Genomic DNA, 16,490 nt, shown 5'->3' on the forward strand with positions numbered 1-16,490 from the left:
GGGTTGGATCATTATCGGTTCAGGTCATAATCGGTTTGGATTGAGCTGGGTCGGTTTAAAACGGGTTTACCCAGTTTGAAGCGAATTTCAGTTCAAATCATAACGGGTTAAATTAAGTCAGATCATTATGTTATAATCGAGTTAAGTCTTAATAAGTTGGGTTTATCGAGTAGTAGGTTGAAACGGATCAGATCATAAACATATTGGGTTAGGTTGTAAATCACTCATTTATAACGGGTTACAGGTTGTAAACAGTTCGGTCTTAACGGGTTACGAGTTGTAAACGGTTCGGTCTCAATTGGGTTGAAAACAGTTCGGTCACAACGGGTTATGGGTTATATCTGGTTCGGTCACAACGAGTTACGGGTTGGAACTGTTCGGGTTTAACAGATTTTTGCCAGGTTTAAACGGTTTTGGTTCAAAATGGATTGGGGTTATTATCGGGTTCAGACATAATCGGTTCGGGTTGTTTTCGATTCTGGGTTGTAATGGTTTGGCTTGATAATGGGTCGGGTCACAAATTCGGTTCAATTCAGTTTCGGGTTGGAAAAAATTGGGTCGGGTCAGTTTTCGGTTTTCAATAAGCTGGTTTTTAACGATTTGGTTGCTTTTCGGATCGGTTCGAAACAGTCGGGTTTAACGGTTTGAGTTGGAAATTGACAGCTCTATTTGCATTAAAGCCAATAATAAACGTGTATGGTGACAATATTTAATTCGTCTATTAGTTTACCAAAATATTGGAGTAGTCAGTTTTAGAGGTTGTTTGAATCAATAATTGCTCATGTCTTCAAACTTCAATGACAATAACAAAATCCTGTTGGTATTTTTAGATTTCATGTTGGTATTCTATACCAATATGAGGCCTAAATATACCAACAAGATTGTTGGTATTTTTAGACTTTATGTTGGTACAATTACTATACCAACATGAGGTATAAATGTACCAACAAACACTTGTTATTGTCATTCATGACTAGTAATCATGCTTTTGAATCACGCACTTATCCTTTGTCATAGAACTAGATTAGAACCCGTGCATTATATAAAACTTATTTTTGTAATTTGTACATTAAGAAAAAATGGCTATTATACATGAATATAAATAAGAATTATGTACCTTGTACAAAAATATTTGTAATTATAAAATTTTAGATTTTCATCAAAATTATGATATAGTCACTATACAATGTCGCTTAATACACATTTCAATGTAGGGTGTCATTTATCAGTGTGCTATTAAAAATTATTTCAATTTCCTAGGATAAATCAATAGGTTGTAGTTGTAATGTAAAAACTTCTAATATTCAAATTTAAAAAATATTAATATAGTATTAGCTCCACACAAAAAAAAAAAAAAAAAAAAAAAAAAAAAAAAAAAAAAAAAAAAAAAAAAAATTGTTAAGAGAGTAAAATGTGGACAATGATAACGTTAGCATACTATATTTTAGTAATAATTAACAGAATAGATTGGAATAGGCAATATTTCATCTCTAAAACATGGAATAGGGAAAAATTCAATTTAACATCTTATTACTCCGTAGTAAGTTATTTTCCCCCTAGCATATCTCACCAAGAGTGGAGGCTGATGTACTTAATCAAAACTTGACTTACCAAGTAAACCTTGGTCTAGTGGTAAGGTTTGCATCTCCCAACCTTACTAGAGGCATTTTGGGGTACGGTGGGGATTTCCTTATCCTTTCCCCCATTCCAAAGTGTCTAGCCCGCTAACTCGGGTCGGGAGGACTTGTGGGAGGTTCTAGCCCGGTAGGGCCCTTCTCCTTCCCCAAAAAAAAAAAAATCAAAACTTGAATTCACCTATGTTGGATATACATAACTTTGACCATTAATATTTGTGATTATATATTTTTAAGAAGTATAAAACATTAATATAATGTAAATATACTTACAGACTAATCCAAAAATATTTTACATGGTAACATATAATTTTGATATATTGGTAAAAAATATAGTCAAAGTAACCATATAAATAGTGCAAAAGTCAATGTATTGCGATTATTATAAAACGGAAGGAATCATGATAATCAACACTAAAATGATTAAAGAGAACCAATCTAGTCCTTTAGATTATCATAATAGATGACCTTTTATGCTTATTGTATCAATAATGACGTTTTTGTAATTTTGCAACTTTATTAATTAGTTTTTAGTTTCAAATTTAAAAAGTAAATGAAAAAAAAAAATACAATATATAAAACCAATCAAAAAGTAAATTGAATCGCTTCAAAACTAAACATTTATTTAAGTTTAAAATTACGAAAATATTAGTAATGACACTAAATACAGGCAGAACATGTGAATATAATTATTTAAGGGCCTATATTTGTCTCTCTGTTCTCAATTTAAAGGAAATTTTGTAAAAAAATCACCCCCAAAACACCATTTTTGTATAAAACCACCAATTTATTACGAAAATAAAATAAATAAAAAAAACCACCTACAAAACCCAAAACCAGTAAGTATCACCACCCCTACTCTATTCCGGCCTGTTTTCCTACTAAATGGTCCATGTGTCACCACCTAATTGGCTAAATTAAAAAAATTAAAAGAAATATATATTTTTTATAAAAAAAATATATATATTTTTAAAAAATATCCCCAACGAGCCCACGGCAGCCACCCTCTTCCCCTTGCTTCTTCAATCCCGCTTCCACCACCGCCTCTACACCTTCCCGACCCCTACGACCACCTAACCCAACCACATGCAGCCTTGAGACCACCCCACAACCTCCCTCTCTTCTCTGCCCCCTTCTTTCTCCCTCTCAAGTTCCTTTCTTTCTCCTTCGCGCCGCCCAAACAACCGCTAGCGCCACCCAATTCAGCCCCTGCAGCACCACTACAACATCCATCAATTCCACCTACCTCAATTCAACCTCCAAACAACCAAAATCAGCCACCAATTCCTAGAAATGGATCAATTTGTAAAAACCCCCAAATTAATTTTGCAAGGACCCTAATTTCCCATTCATGTCAAATTGATTGATTATAACATCAAGTAATACTTTTATTTATCAATTTGTAACATTCCAACAACAAACCTAGATATACAATTCCAATTGAATTACATTTTGCTACTGAATTTGATTTAACCAAAAAAATGAAACAAAAACATAGGGTGTTGTGATGAAGGTGAAGGAGGAGGCTGAAGTTGGCATGGGTTTTGCGCCAGCGATGAGGGGTCGATTGGGATTTTGTGAGTAGGGGTGGGGGTTTGGTGGGGTTCGCGAGTAGGGATGGGGGCTTGGTGGGGTTTACCAACAAGGGTAGTGGCTGGTTGGGGTGGGGGTGGTCCAGAAGGTGGTTGGTTTGGGTGGGGGCGGGCTATTTTCGGTGGGATGGTAGGAGAAGGGCAAGGGGGTTGGGATTTTTTTTTTAATTTTTTTTTTATTATAATTTTTTTAAATTTTATTATTTTTAACCAATATGGTGGTGACACATGGATTCTAAGTCAGAAAACAGGCCGGAATAAGGGAGGGGGTGGTGATTCCTAGTGATTAGGTGTATTGTAGGTTTTTTTTTTTTTTTTTTTTTAAATTTCGTAAAAAAGGGTGGTTATTTAGAAAAGTGGTTGTTGAGGTAAATACTGCTCTTTACCAACAAGTTAAATACTATCTTGTTCTAGAATATTAGGGGGTTGCCCCTCGAGTTACCGGTTTCAAAAATTGATAACCTTGCTAACGTAAAACAAACAAATAAGGAAGCTTTTCCAAAAGAAATAAAACAAGTTAGATTGCTCAAAGAAACGAGTAGATAAACATATGACAGAAGATATAAATGCATTCCATTAATTAAAGGATAGAGTCAGGTCTACAATTGTACGATTTGAAGGAGAGGTTACCTCCATGGTCATACAATTGGAAAAGACAAACGATCTTCAATACATGCTATGTGATAAACTACACAATCGTTTGGCTACTAAGCCAAGGGAGACTACGAAAGCCAAGAAGAAAGCTTAAAAGAAATGAAATGGTTGTTGTTAAATTATTTGCTGATGTCCATTTTTTTGTCCCTGCACTTCTATTTATAGGCAATAGAGTGGTTATGACTGACTCCCATAATTGGTGTACGGTTATGCTTCTAGGCACCAACACTACTTAAAAATTTAAAATCATCCATTAGCCTTCTAATCCGATTTATGTATTATTGGGCCTTAGCGTGATATTAACCCAGTGGCTGTTATGTTTTAATCAAACTAGCTCAAAGATCCTTCACTAACTCTAGGACTTCTCAACTTGGTCAAAGTCAAGAAAGTCAATTAAAAAATCAAAAATATGATTTTTAGGTCTAACAAATGCCCCCCTAATTTGGAAGGTTGATGGCATTTTAAACCAATCAAATTATGAGTTTCCAAGCATAAATATAAAGCATTGTGTATGTCTAACTCTGCAAATACCAAGCATAGAATATAAACATGACTTAATATTTATAGAAATAGATTAATTACAAAATAAGAGCATTTCAAAAATTATAAGTTTTGAATTGTGTACGCTCTTTTAACAAGACTTAAGGCTAGATACATACAGCGATATAGTTATTGAGATGCCTTCTAATATCATGGGTCATCTTGGAGCGTCGCCACACGATTCTGCACTTTAGGATCGTCAAGATAATCCTCAAATTCATCATTGCTAGGCTCTGTAAGGAGCCAATTGATCCTATGGTGCTTAAAGATTTCTTCGTACCATAATTGACAGGCACACTTATACATCAGGGTGTGCTTTTCCCCCTCTGTACCCCTGGTAACTTCAAATTCGTAGTACACTTGGGGTAAGGGATAGTCCTCGCCTCTAATTTCCTATCGAACGAGGTAGGAAAGATTGCTCTGATCTCTTTAGCCCATCCCTTGCAAACCAAGGTGGCGTTCGCCCTGTCCTCTTTCTCCTCCAAGTGAAGAAGTATGAAATTCTTCAAAAGATCAGCATTTGCACCCACATGAAAAGAGCTAGGCCCAACAGGTCCATCTTCATATTCTAAAATGGCGGGTCTACCCCCCCCATTGCTCCCTGACCCTCCTGTTAAGGCGATTTCTCTTTATGTTCCTGTAATTTCTCCTTCATTAGCGCACCTGTCCATGGCTTAATGGTGATTTGGGCACTCGTTTGGGTATTCAATAGATCCATGAAGCGTATTGTCGACATAGAACATGCCAACTCCATAAACTTCCCCATTAGGCCCAATGTGTAGCATTTGAATAAGATGCAGGAGATCTTCCATGGTAAATTCGAAATCCAATTTTTAGAAAGTGGTTGAAGAAATCTGACAAATTGAATTTTTTAGAGAGAGAAAGTAAGAGAGAGAAATAAAACTGACTTAGTGAAGAAGGAAGATTTTGAGTGAAGTGACTACTCATATTTATAATCACTCTTTCGTCACTCCCTTGATGTTTAAAATCCTCTGTTACTTCAAAATATCGTGGTAAAACCACGTAACTCTCCAACTTCTTTAAAGTAGTTTATCCAAAAATCACATTAAAGGGAATGAATTTGGAATTAAACCGTCACGGAATTTTCATAGTAACTTCCACTTTTAAGTTAATAATTTTACTGATCATTTAATTTTTATTAGGAAATTAGAAGTATTTCTTCACTTAAGTGTCAAAAAATACGGTAGTCTGTCACTTGGCACTAGTAGAAAAAATGAAATAGGCACCCCCCTTTAGCACCGGTTCTTGAAAACCGGTGCCAAAAGAAATGGGCGAAATTGAAAAATTCAGTGTTGGCACCAGTTCCAACCAAAACAAAGTTTTCACTATTTTCTGTTGCTTGCAGATTCATCAGCTGATGGAGTTAACATTGCTCGACCATGTTTTCTAAAATTGTGCGAGTAATTTTATCATTTTATGGATAAATGGACATTGATTGTACTATTTGCTCCAAGGTGAAGCATTAATAAAGGCCATAATTATTAATGATTAATCTCCTCTTGACTTGAATTAGAGGAATAAGTAAAATTGGTCTGTCATATTCTGATGTGAAAACTGACAAATGTGATTGTTAGTGAGTGGTGACTGCCTGACTGGTGTATTCTAACATGATTATTTACAAAGATTAGAGCTAGACACTTAAATATTAAGTGTGACTAAAAAAAAGTCGGTTTTATCTTATGCGTATTTTTTTGTTCTGCGGGGGAAAACCAGACAATTGAGTAGGCAATGCGACTTAGCTCTCAATGTTGCTGAAGCCTTACATTACTGCAGTTCTGAAGGACGTACATGTACATTCCTCTTATTTCTATTTAATTTCAGCTTATGCCTTCTCCATCTTAACCATCATTTTCCTTTGTGAAAATAAAGGACGAAGAAAAGAAACTGGTCATTGTTATATGATATGTATCTTAAGCCTAATTGAAAATGCTAATGTGTAATACTTGAATGCTCCTATTTTAACTGTTGCTTGGTGTTACATTTTATCTCCAGGGATTTCTCTGAGCTGCTGGCTGCTGTGTTACTTTAGGCAGGACTGCTAGTTTCTGGTCCTCCTGCTGTCTGGTTTCTGTTGTTGGTTCTGTTTGTGCACTGCTGTTGCTGCTTCCTTTTCTGCTTTGCCAGCTGCAGCTGTTTCTGGTTCTGTTTACTCTGGCTACTATTGTGCTGTTCTTTGCCTGGTGCTAGGTGCCTGCTTTTGGCTGATGCTGCTGTCCTGTTGGGCTTGAGGGTTGGCGCAGTGTGTTGGCTGGTTCCATCTTCCTCTGTTCAGCTGCTAGTGTGGAGCTGGTCTTAGATATTTCCGTTCCTTGCTTTGATTTTTTTTGGACGAAAATTGTAATATTACAACCTTTTTTTAATGAAAATATGTAACTTTATATATATATATGTTAATGTTTCTATATCAATTTAAGTGAAAAAAATGCGAAGAAAAAAAAATTATTTTTTTGGGGTATTTTTGGCATCGGTTATGACCAGAACCAGTGCCAAAAGTGGGGTTTTTTGCACCGGTTCTTTCTTTGAACCGGTGCCAATAGTATTGAAAATTAAAAAAAAATGGCGCCATGGTAGTTGGCACCGGTTAACCGGTGCCAAATGCTTTAGTTGGCACCGGTTAACCAGTGCCAAATGCTTTAGTTGGCACCGATTCAAACCGGTGCCAAATTTTCATGGATTTGGCATCCCTCAAATACCCAACGGTTCAAAACCGGTGCCAAAGGGGGGGTTTGAACCGGTTCCTTTTTATCTTATTCGTCTAGTGTGGTAAGTTGGAAATTTATCATAAATTACAACCCATATATTTTAATTTCTAGAAAATCAAAAATATATTTGTGTGGGTACAATTATAACAATTCAGTTGTATCGCTTGATCAAAAGAACAAAATATTTATAATTTATATTGATCACATAATTTGAACAAGACCAAGATCAGACATAAACAACAATTAAATTTTTGAAAGAGTTAAGACATAATAAAAAACATGCTTAGATACTTAGTTTTAGAAGAACTAAGAACATGTAACACATCATGTTTGAGTACTTAATTCCTTAACCAAAAGTTAGTTCAATTGATCAAAAGAAATCGAACCAAGCATACCCTAGCCTTTGATTAATCTGAAGTGTGGTTGGGGCTTCTAGGACATTTGTGTGCTGGTTCAAACATATCAAAGGAAAAATCAAAGATGTCTCCTTGCTCTATTATCATCATCCTTCCCAAGCTTCTTGGTGGAGACTTCTTTGCTTTTCTTTGTCGCCTCTTCTTTGAAGGCTCACCTTCAACTCTCCTGCGTTTATGGCTTTTCTTCCTTCTCATTGGTTCATCTCCTAACACTAGGGGGTTGAAGCCGAAGCGCGCATTGCCAAATGTAGCCTGGCGATGGAACTCAGCATCTTCTTCCTTTTTGGCATCCCTCTCAATAGCATCCCACTTCACTAAAGCTAACACCTTTAGCTCTTGGCTTTCCTCATCTAAGCAAAGCTTCTCTATCTCAGGGAATTCCATTGATAGTTCATCTATGTCTAGATCAACTATTATTGTCTTCCCCTTGGGATGAGACTTGGCTGTGCTAGAGGTTGGACTCTCCATTGAAAGAAAGATTTTTAGGAAGATATGAAGTGGATTTTCAGACAAAAGATTTTTGTTGAGAGAGATCAAAGACACTCCTTGCGTATTTCAAATAAAAGTGATTTAATGATCTCAACCTATATCATAAGTTGACATATATGTTCGAATCACTTTTTAGATTATATAATTCTCGGAAATTACCTAGCAATTACCCTATAGAAGCTATCAATAGTGTTATTTGATAAGCTTTATCGAAGGGTAATTTAGTAATTTCTTACTTTCGTCACTTGATTTTCAATTATCAAATTGAGCCCTAAATTGCTGCGTTTAAGGTGGCGCAACTCAATTTCAATTGGGAATCAATTTCTTTTTAAGCGGACTCTGCCAAACCATTCGTATTGTTTTGTGCCTAAACGAAATCAAACGACACAATTTAACTAACTCTCAAATGCTCGGAAAAACCATAAAAACCTTTAAGGTATCCTTCACCCAATCTCATCACCAATTCACTCTATTTGATCTCCAAAACTTTAAACCTTCTATTCTTTGAACCTTGCGAAGTACAAGACCTATGGAAATTTCATCTTCGACCACCAAAGAAGGTGTTTTGAAAGGCACTGCCTCTATAGGGCCAGTGTTTCACTTCGACCTTTCATCTTCGATCTGATGCTCTACAAGATTCCCGAAAGGAAATTCAGCCCAAGTTCACCAAGTGTATCCTTGGTAAAGGTGCACCTCGCTCTGCTGCATTTAATGAATTGCACCCAAACGACAATTGGATTTTAAGCCAGAATCCAATTAAAGGTTGGGTACAAGACCTAACAGCTAGGGGCTGGTTTATGCGGCTTTCCAAGTTCTACTACTCATGGGAGAGGAAGAGAATTTTTGGTTTCCTCAGACTGGCGACGTATGGTAAGATTCCATTCAACGGATCGCTGACATGTGCCCTTATATCGCTCTGGGTTCCCATGCTAAACTGTTTCATCCTACGCTAAGGTTGCATGACTGTCACCCTTGCTGATATGGTCTTCCTTACTGGTCTATCACCTTATGATGATAAAGGTCAACAAATCATAATGTTTAGCCTAATTGAAGGCGTTGGACCTTTATACAACAGAAGTCACAACCTTCTGAAGCAAATGCTAGCAACGTCCAAAAGCAGCAAAATCGGCTTTAGTACCCATATCTCATACTTTGCATCGTCTTCATATTCTACCAAGGTATCGCAGGAGGAAGAGGTACTTTTCATTTTATTCGCTCTTACTCATTTAATGATGTGCAAATCTTGTGGCATTTCTCCACTGTTATTGCCATTTGCAGTGAACATTTCCCATAACAAGTATTTTGTAGCGCTAGGTACAATCTTATTAGGACAATTGTACAGATGTCTATTTAGATGTAGGGAAGCTCTTAACGAAGGTCAAAGCTTACAGAATATAGGTGGACCTCTATGGCTGGTCACCTGTTTGGGTGATCTCTACACTACTTTGTGTATGGAGAAGACCGAGGAAGAGGTTAAGAACGAGATGGCGGCTGAGACAACTTTGTATGTATCAAAGCTTGATTGTCGGGAGAAAACTTTAAAAGTGGATTCTTGCTCATATGCAGAAATATGCTTTAACTATTTTGGCCACCAAAAAGTTCCTGAACCCAATCTTGTTATGCATTGGCTGTTGGAGTTAGACCCTTTACCTGTTAGTTGGTACATTATGAACCGGAAGGATGATCCATATCCTAACAGTATATGGGTCTTTAATGCAACTCCAAAGTGGCTTAAAGCGGTAGGCATGAGGATAACCTTTGATGAGGACTCCCCTTTTTGGTGTTTTGTATTAGCTTCCAGAGATTTACCTGCATGAGAACCAGAACACTTTGGTTTTGAAGCCTATAATCCTCTGATGGTAGCCAGACAATTTGGTTTATGCCGATCTCTTGCCATGCCTTTGTTCACCACATGTAACATTCCTTGGGATTCTCGTCCAAAATTTCATGAAGAAGATGTTTGGAAAAGTGACTCCCTCACATATCCTAAAGTCATTTTGCAACCCAGGAAGTCAAGCGATGTGGTTTCCTTAAGTTACCTTGAATGCTGGTATCATGGAACACTTCAATCTCATGCTGTTGAAGATGTCAAGGTACACTTTGTTGTGAGTGTGGGCAATTATAAAGGTATGAGTTCCTCTAAATGCTTCCTTCACTTGCTTCTTATTTTCCACTCACAATCTACTTTTTAGGTAAGAAGAAGATTGTTGTAACTTCGATTAAGATGAAGGGCAAATCTACCTATCATCAAATTGATCGCTAAACTAAGATTGCTAACAGAGTTTAATTATGAACCCATTGCCACATATAGATGATTCATACAGAAGTATCATTCATCCCCACACTGATAGAGTTGGATTGAGAAATATGGTTTCTCTTTCGACCCCAAGTTCCTTACAGAAATCAAGGAGTAACAGGCATAAAAACATCCCCATGTCAAGTCCCAGCTCAAGGTCTACATTCAAAACAGAACTAGAGCTAGAAACTACTGATATCCCTCTTACCAGTAAGTGCATTAGCTCTAATTTGTCAAAGTTTCTTGTACCTTGTTACTCACTATGATTTCCTTCATATTAGGTCTGGCTCCCTATACTAAAAAGACACGAAAGTCTCCAGAAAAGACCACGCCTTCCAAACCTGTTTCGATTGACAGTGATGAAGAAGAGCTAGGAAATACAACAAGCGTTCCAGATCTCTTAGAGAAAAATGCTGCTTCTAGCCTGTTGTCACTAGAGAAATCACCACCTCGTGATTCTGTATCTTCTCCTCCAACGAGTCAAGGTCCTGACAAGAAGAAGAGAAAAGGTGATGATGGCTCAATTAAGAACCAGAGTGCTGTTTCAAGTAAACAGCAATCGGGGAAAAGTTCATTATCTGGTGGTGAACCAAAAGCTCCAAACATTGAAGGTGATGTGGGTGTGCAAATAAGTCCTAGCCAATCAAATGTTGAGGCTTCTGTTTCAAGAACAACCTCAGTTTCTTCTCAATAATCCAAAGCTTCTACTGCCATACAAACAAATAAGCCTGCTCAAACTGTCGATGCTAATGTTAATGTTGATGCCCCCGTAGTTTCTGACCCATTGCTTATGACTTTAGAGTCTGTACCCAAGTCAAAACAACCTTTTGTTGTTGTTCATGGTAAGGGAAAAGCTGTCTAGGATGACGTTGAACAAGGGAAAAGTAATTCTGTATCCACTCTAACCCTATAATCTTTACATGAATCAAGATAACCTTCTACGATGATTCAAGATCAAGAGGTGGAAATTCGTGATGAAACTACATTAAGAATCACAGAGTCCATTCCAGTAATGGTGCATAGTGACACCAGAAATGTTCAGACTAAGGATGCTGAGCCTCAGCTTGATACTACAAAATCAAGTCTTCGTTAAGAGGCCTTAGTAGAAAAGAATGCATCTCCAGATTTAAGTAAATAACACATGTCTTCTTTTTATGTCTTTTTATTGGTGTCTAATGTCCATTATTTCAGCATTGACAACCATTGACCAAGGAAATCAGAGTAACAAGACTTCAACAATACAAACGTCAGATGAAAGTAAGCATCCTAACCTTCATTACTACATTTTTATCTATTGCAACCCCCAAATCCGTTGCATTAGGCGTCAAAATCCGTGGCATTAGGCCTAATGCAACGGCCATGTACCGTGGCATCTGCTGGCGTTGCAGTAGGTCTAATGCAACGGCATATGACACCTAATTCCACGGCATCCATGATCCATTGCGTTCGTTAGATCAATATCTGATGCAATTACAACATTATTGTCCTGGCATTAGCTATAATACCTAATGCCACGGTTTCCTATACCTAATGCCACGGTGCATATACCCTAATGCCACGATTCCCTATACCTAATGTCATATAGTGAATATAATAATAATAATAATAATAATAATAATAATAATAATAATAATAATAATATGGAGGACTGGGTGTCTATTCAGCGGGTGATGTTCGACACTATGCTTTCCTTGCGTCGCGTTTGCAGTCTTCTGGTCTACAGGCTTCGCTTCTTCGCAATTCTGGTATTGTTGGTCCAGGTCCGGCCTTCGACGACGCTCTTAGTCTTTTTAATAGGACTGTGGAGACTGACCTTTTGCGTTACCCTGGTGAGATCGCTGCCCCCAAACTCATGAAGAAATTGGCAGATATATATTTCACGAAGGTCACTGCATCTGCAGAATCCACTTTCTCCTTGTCTCCGCGTCAGGTTTCCTTATGGAAGTCCCAGCAGGGGGATTACTCTTCTGCCTGGTTGCGAGCGGTCCCGATATCAGGTCTGGGTCAGACTATGAATGGTAAGACTTACCGTTGTGTTCTTTGTTACCGGTTGGGTGTTCCCTTGTTCTCCGTATCGGCACCTTGTTCTGCTTGCTCAAGAGTTTTTGATGGGGATATTTATGGGGATCATGTAGTGTCTTGTGCTGGGATGGTGGGTATTAAACATCGGCATAACGTTATTCGTGATACCCTTGTTGATATTTGTTTCCGCTCTGGGATTTCTGCAAGAAAGGAGGTCAACGTTGGGTTCTGGAGGGAACGACGGGGCTCTTCGGCCAGCAGATGTGTTGCTTAACTCCTGGGATAGAGGCCTAGATGTATGTGTTGACTTGACGGGGTCTTCTCCATTGACTCAATCTGGGTTGTCTGACTTCGTTCCTGGTCGTGTTATGTCGGCTGCGGCTCAGCGGAAGCGAGACAAGTATGGGGCGCGTTGCAGGGCTATTGGCTATGGTTTTCTTCCTTTCTCCTTTTCTTCATTGGGGGAATTAGAGAAGGATGTCATTGCGTTGCTGAAGCGGGTTCAGGCGTTCGCTAGGACTCAGGATATTGGAGCTCGTGCGGCTGCTCACATCTTTAACAGGATTGGGTTCGCTATAGCTAGAGGGGTGGGGGCCCAGATTGTATCTCGGCTCCCCACTAATTTCTTGTAAATCTTTTGACTTTGTAGGTTTTTGTTATTTAATAATAATAATTATTATTATTATAATAATAATAATAATAATAATAATAATAATAATAATAAGAAGGTAGTTTCCTCGACTCTTTTCCAGCAGTGTTTAACGACGACGTCCCGGCGGTTAAGGTCAGTCAGAGAGTTATCGACAGTGGCTATTTTCCGGGCGACCTGCAGGTGTTTCTCCGACTGAATTCTGGTTTTCTAGCGTTGCTTTGGTGTAGTTTCTGGTCCGTTTTGCTCGTCCATTTTCAGGGTTCATCTCAGGCGAATTTAAGCCGGTGCTCAGGTGGGTTTTATCAGGTTTTCAGGAGTCCAATTTGAGGTAACAAAATCGGATTTAATCACTTCAGAATTAGGTCGATTCGCCTGTTGTTTTAGGGCTTGTTTTGGGCGTTTTCTTGGTGCTTTTTAGGGTGTTTTCTGGTCAGTTTGGGTGCGGTTTGTTGGACCGTTATGGGTGCTATTTGGTGGTCTGTTTGGGTGCAGTATTTTTGTCGGTACCAGTGCAGTTTTCTGCTCGATTTGGCTGTTGTTTTGGGTTAGTTTTAGGTGTGTTTTTCAGGCATATTCCTCGACTATTTACAGCCGATTTCAGGCTCGGTTAACTGGCTGCTATTCAAGCTGCTTCCACGGCAGTTTTGGGGTGTTTTTGGTGTTGCTTTTGATCAATTCCGATTAGTCCATTTTGCTGCTATTTTGTGGGACGATTTTGGTACTTATCCCCGTACTGTTTTGTAATTCTACGTGCTTTTTGGGTGCTTTTTTCTGCCATGTCGGTGAAGTTTCATTGTCCCTTTGTGGGTCTTAATGGTTATCAAGATGAAAGTGGGAATGGCCTTGCTAGAAGCTCTTTGATCAAACATCTTTGTGATCGTCATTGTTGTATGGGTGCGCGAGATATCACACGACATGCTCTTACTTCTAGTTTGGCTGTTTATAATGAGGCAGAAGTTACTTTTACGCGTTTGGGAATTTGGTTATGTGGTGTTTGCTACAAGACGCACACGCATCGTACTAAGTGTTTTCATAGTTCGGGTGAGATTGTGTCACCCCCGAATGAAGGAGATGGTATTGTTCGTTTTGTGCTTTATGGTTTCTCCAAGCCACAAGCTCCCTTTTCTCCTTCTCGGCTTGGGCGCTTGGGTGTTTTGGTGCAAGATAAACATTATGGTTTTGATGTGGCTCTCCTTGATAGTTTATTCTCTAAAGGGTTTCACACTATGAAGTTTATCCCTCCCAAGTGTCGTTTGGGGTTTTCTCGGGTTCTAAAAGGTTCTCTTGATAAGGTGATCTCTAAGCCTGATGACATTTCTAATTGGGTCTCTCTATTGGTGTTACCTCTTTGCATCCTTAAAACCTTTCGTCCGCGGAGTAGTCGTGAGTCTCGGTCTTCAGTGAAACGTCGGCAGCAGGAAGAGAGGATTTCCTGTGCTATTTGTTCTTGGAGTGCGCCCGGTGGTAATTTGCGGCTTGTGAGGGAAACTCTGGCAGAGGATTCTCCTACTTTGTCGATCTTTGATGATGAAGACCTTGATTTGGAAGAGCTAATATCAAGAAGTGTCATAGGAAGATATGCGATGGTCATTACACTATTGCAGTCCGGGTTCTTTCTTCTTCAGGAATTGCTCCTTATAATGAGGCCACTCTTGCGGATTTATAGTCTAAACACCCTGCTTCTCCAGCTCCATCCTTGCCTGATATACCTATTGATGGCCTTCATCTCGTTACTACTTCTGTTGTTGTTTTGGATCGGATTACGAATTTTCCACGTGGTACATCATGTGGTAAGGACGGTTTACGTGCTCAGCACCTTCTGGATTGCTTGAGTGGTGCTGCTGTGGCTGTATCAGATGAGTTAGTTGACTCTATTTCCGAGGTGGTAAATCTCTTTCTAGCTGGTAAGTGTCCTATGGAACTAGGAGAGTATATTGCTAGTGCTCCTTTTACCCCACTTGTCAAGCCCAGTGGTGGTGTTCGTCCTATAGCTGTGGGTACTTTTAGGCGGCGTCTGGTTTTAAAGGTGGGTGCTGTTATGGTTAGCCAGTCTTTAGGAAGTTACTTTGATGGTCTTCAATTTGGCGTTGGGGTTTCTTCAGGTGGTGAGGCAATTCTTCATGCTGTGAATCGGTTGATTGAGGATCGTGGCTCTGATGTGGGTCTTTCTATGTTGTTGGTGGATTTTCAAAATGCCTTTAATCTTGTTGATCGTACGGTCATGTTGCATGAAGTTCGTCGTCATTGTCCGGGTATTTCGCGTTGGGTTGAATTCTGCTATTATAATCTAGCTAGATTGTATTATGGGGACCAATCCTTATGGTCATGTCAAGGAGTGCAGCAGGGTGATCCCTTTGGTCCTCTATTTTTTGCTTTGGTTTTACAGCCCCTGGTTTGTAAAATCAGAGATGCTTTTGACTTATGTCTTCAGGCGTGGTATTTGGATGACGACATTGTTATTGGTGACACTTTGATGGTGGGAAGGTTCTGCAGTTGATTATGAAGGAAGGACCTCGTTTTGGGTTACACCTTAATGTGGAAAAAACTGAAGTTTTCTGGCCTACAGAAGACCCTCGAAGCAAGCTTATGGGTGTTTTTCCGCCTAATATTGCTCGACCTTTGCGTGGTGTTAAGTTGCTTGGTGGTCCTGCTAGTTCCGATTTCGGTTTTAGTGGTGAGCTTGTGATGCTAAGGGTGACCAAGACCATTGCGCTTATGGATAAGGTTGTTATGCTTGATGATCCTCAGTGTGAGCTATTGTTACTTAGGGCATGTACCGGAGTTTCTAAACTCTACTTTGCATTACGTACTTGTCCTCCTAGTACTTTTGAGACGGCTCAGCGCACAATCGACGGGGCTCTTCGATTTTCTTTGGAGCGTATTGTTACTACTTCTGGGCTTGGGTTTGGTGATTGGCAATGGCGCCTTGCCACCTTACCATTTGCGTTTGGAAGGCTTGGGGTATATTCCACAGGTGATGTTCGTCATTATGCTTTTCTTGCTTCTCGGTTACAGTTAGTTGGGTTACATACACAGTTTTTACGACATGCTGGCATTGTTGGTCTGGGATGAGCCTTTAGAGATGCTTTGAGTCTGTTTAATGGAATAGTGGAGTCTGACATTATGAGTAATCCTAGTGAGATCGCTGCCCCTAAACTCATGAAGAAATTGGCAGATATATATTTCACAAAGGTTATCGCTTCTGCAGAATCCGCCTTTTCTTTGTCTCCTCGGCAATCAGCATTGTGGAAATCGCAGTAGGGAGATCACACCTCTGCTTGGCTTCGGGCAGTTCCTATTTTTGGGTTGGGTCAGACGATGAACGCAAAGACCTACCGATGTGTGTTGTGCTACAGGATGGGTGTTCCATTGTTCTCTATCTCGACGTCGTGCTCTGCTTGTTCTCGGGTTTTTACTAGGGATATTTTCGGTGATCACGCGGTGTCGTGTGCTGGTATTGTGGGTATTAAAC

This window comes from Chenopodium quinoa, unplaced genomic scaffold (genome assembly GCF_001683475.1).
Source record: "Chenopodium quinoa cultivar QQ74 unplaced genomic scaffold, ASM168347v1, whole genome shotgun sequence".
Taxonomy (NCBI): Eukaryota; Viridiplantae; Streptophyta; class Magnoliopsida; order Caryophyllales; family Amaranthaceae; genus Chenopodium; species Chenopodium quinoa.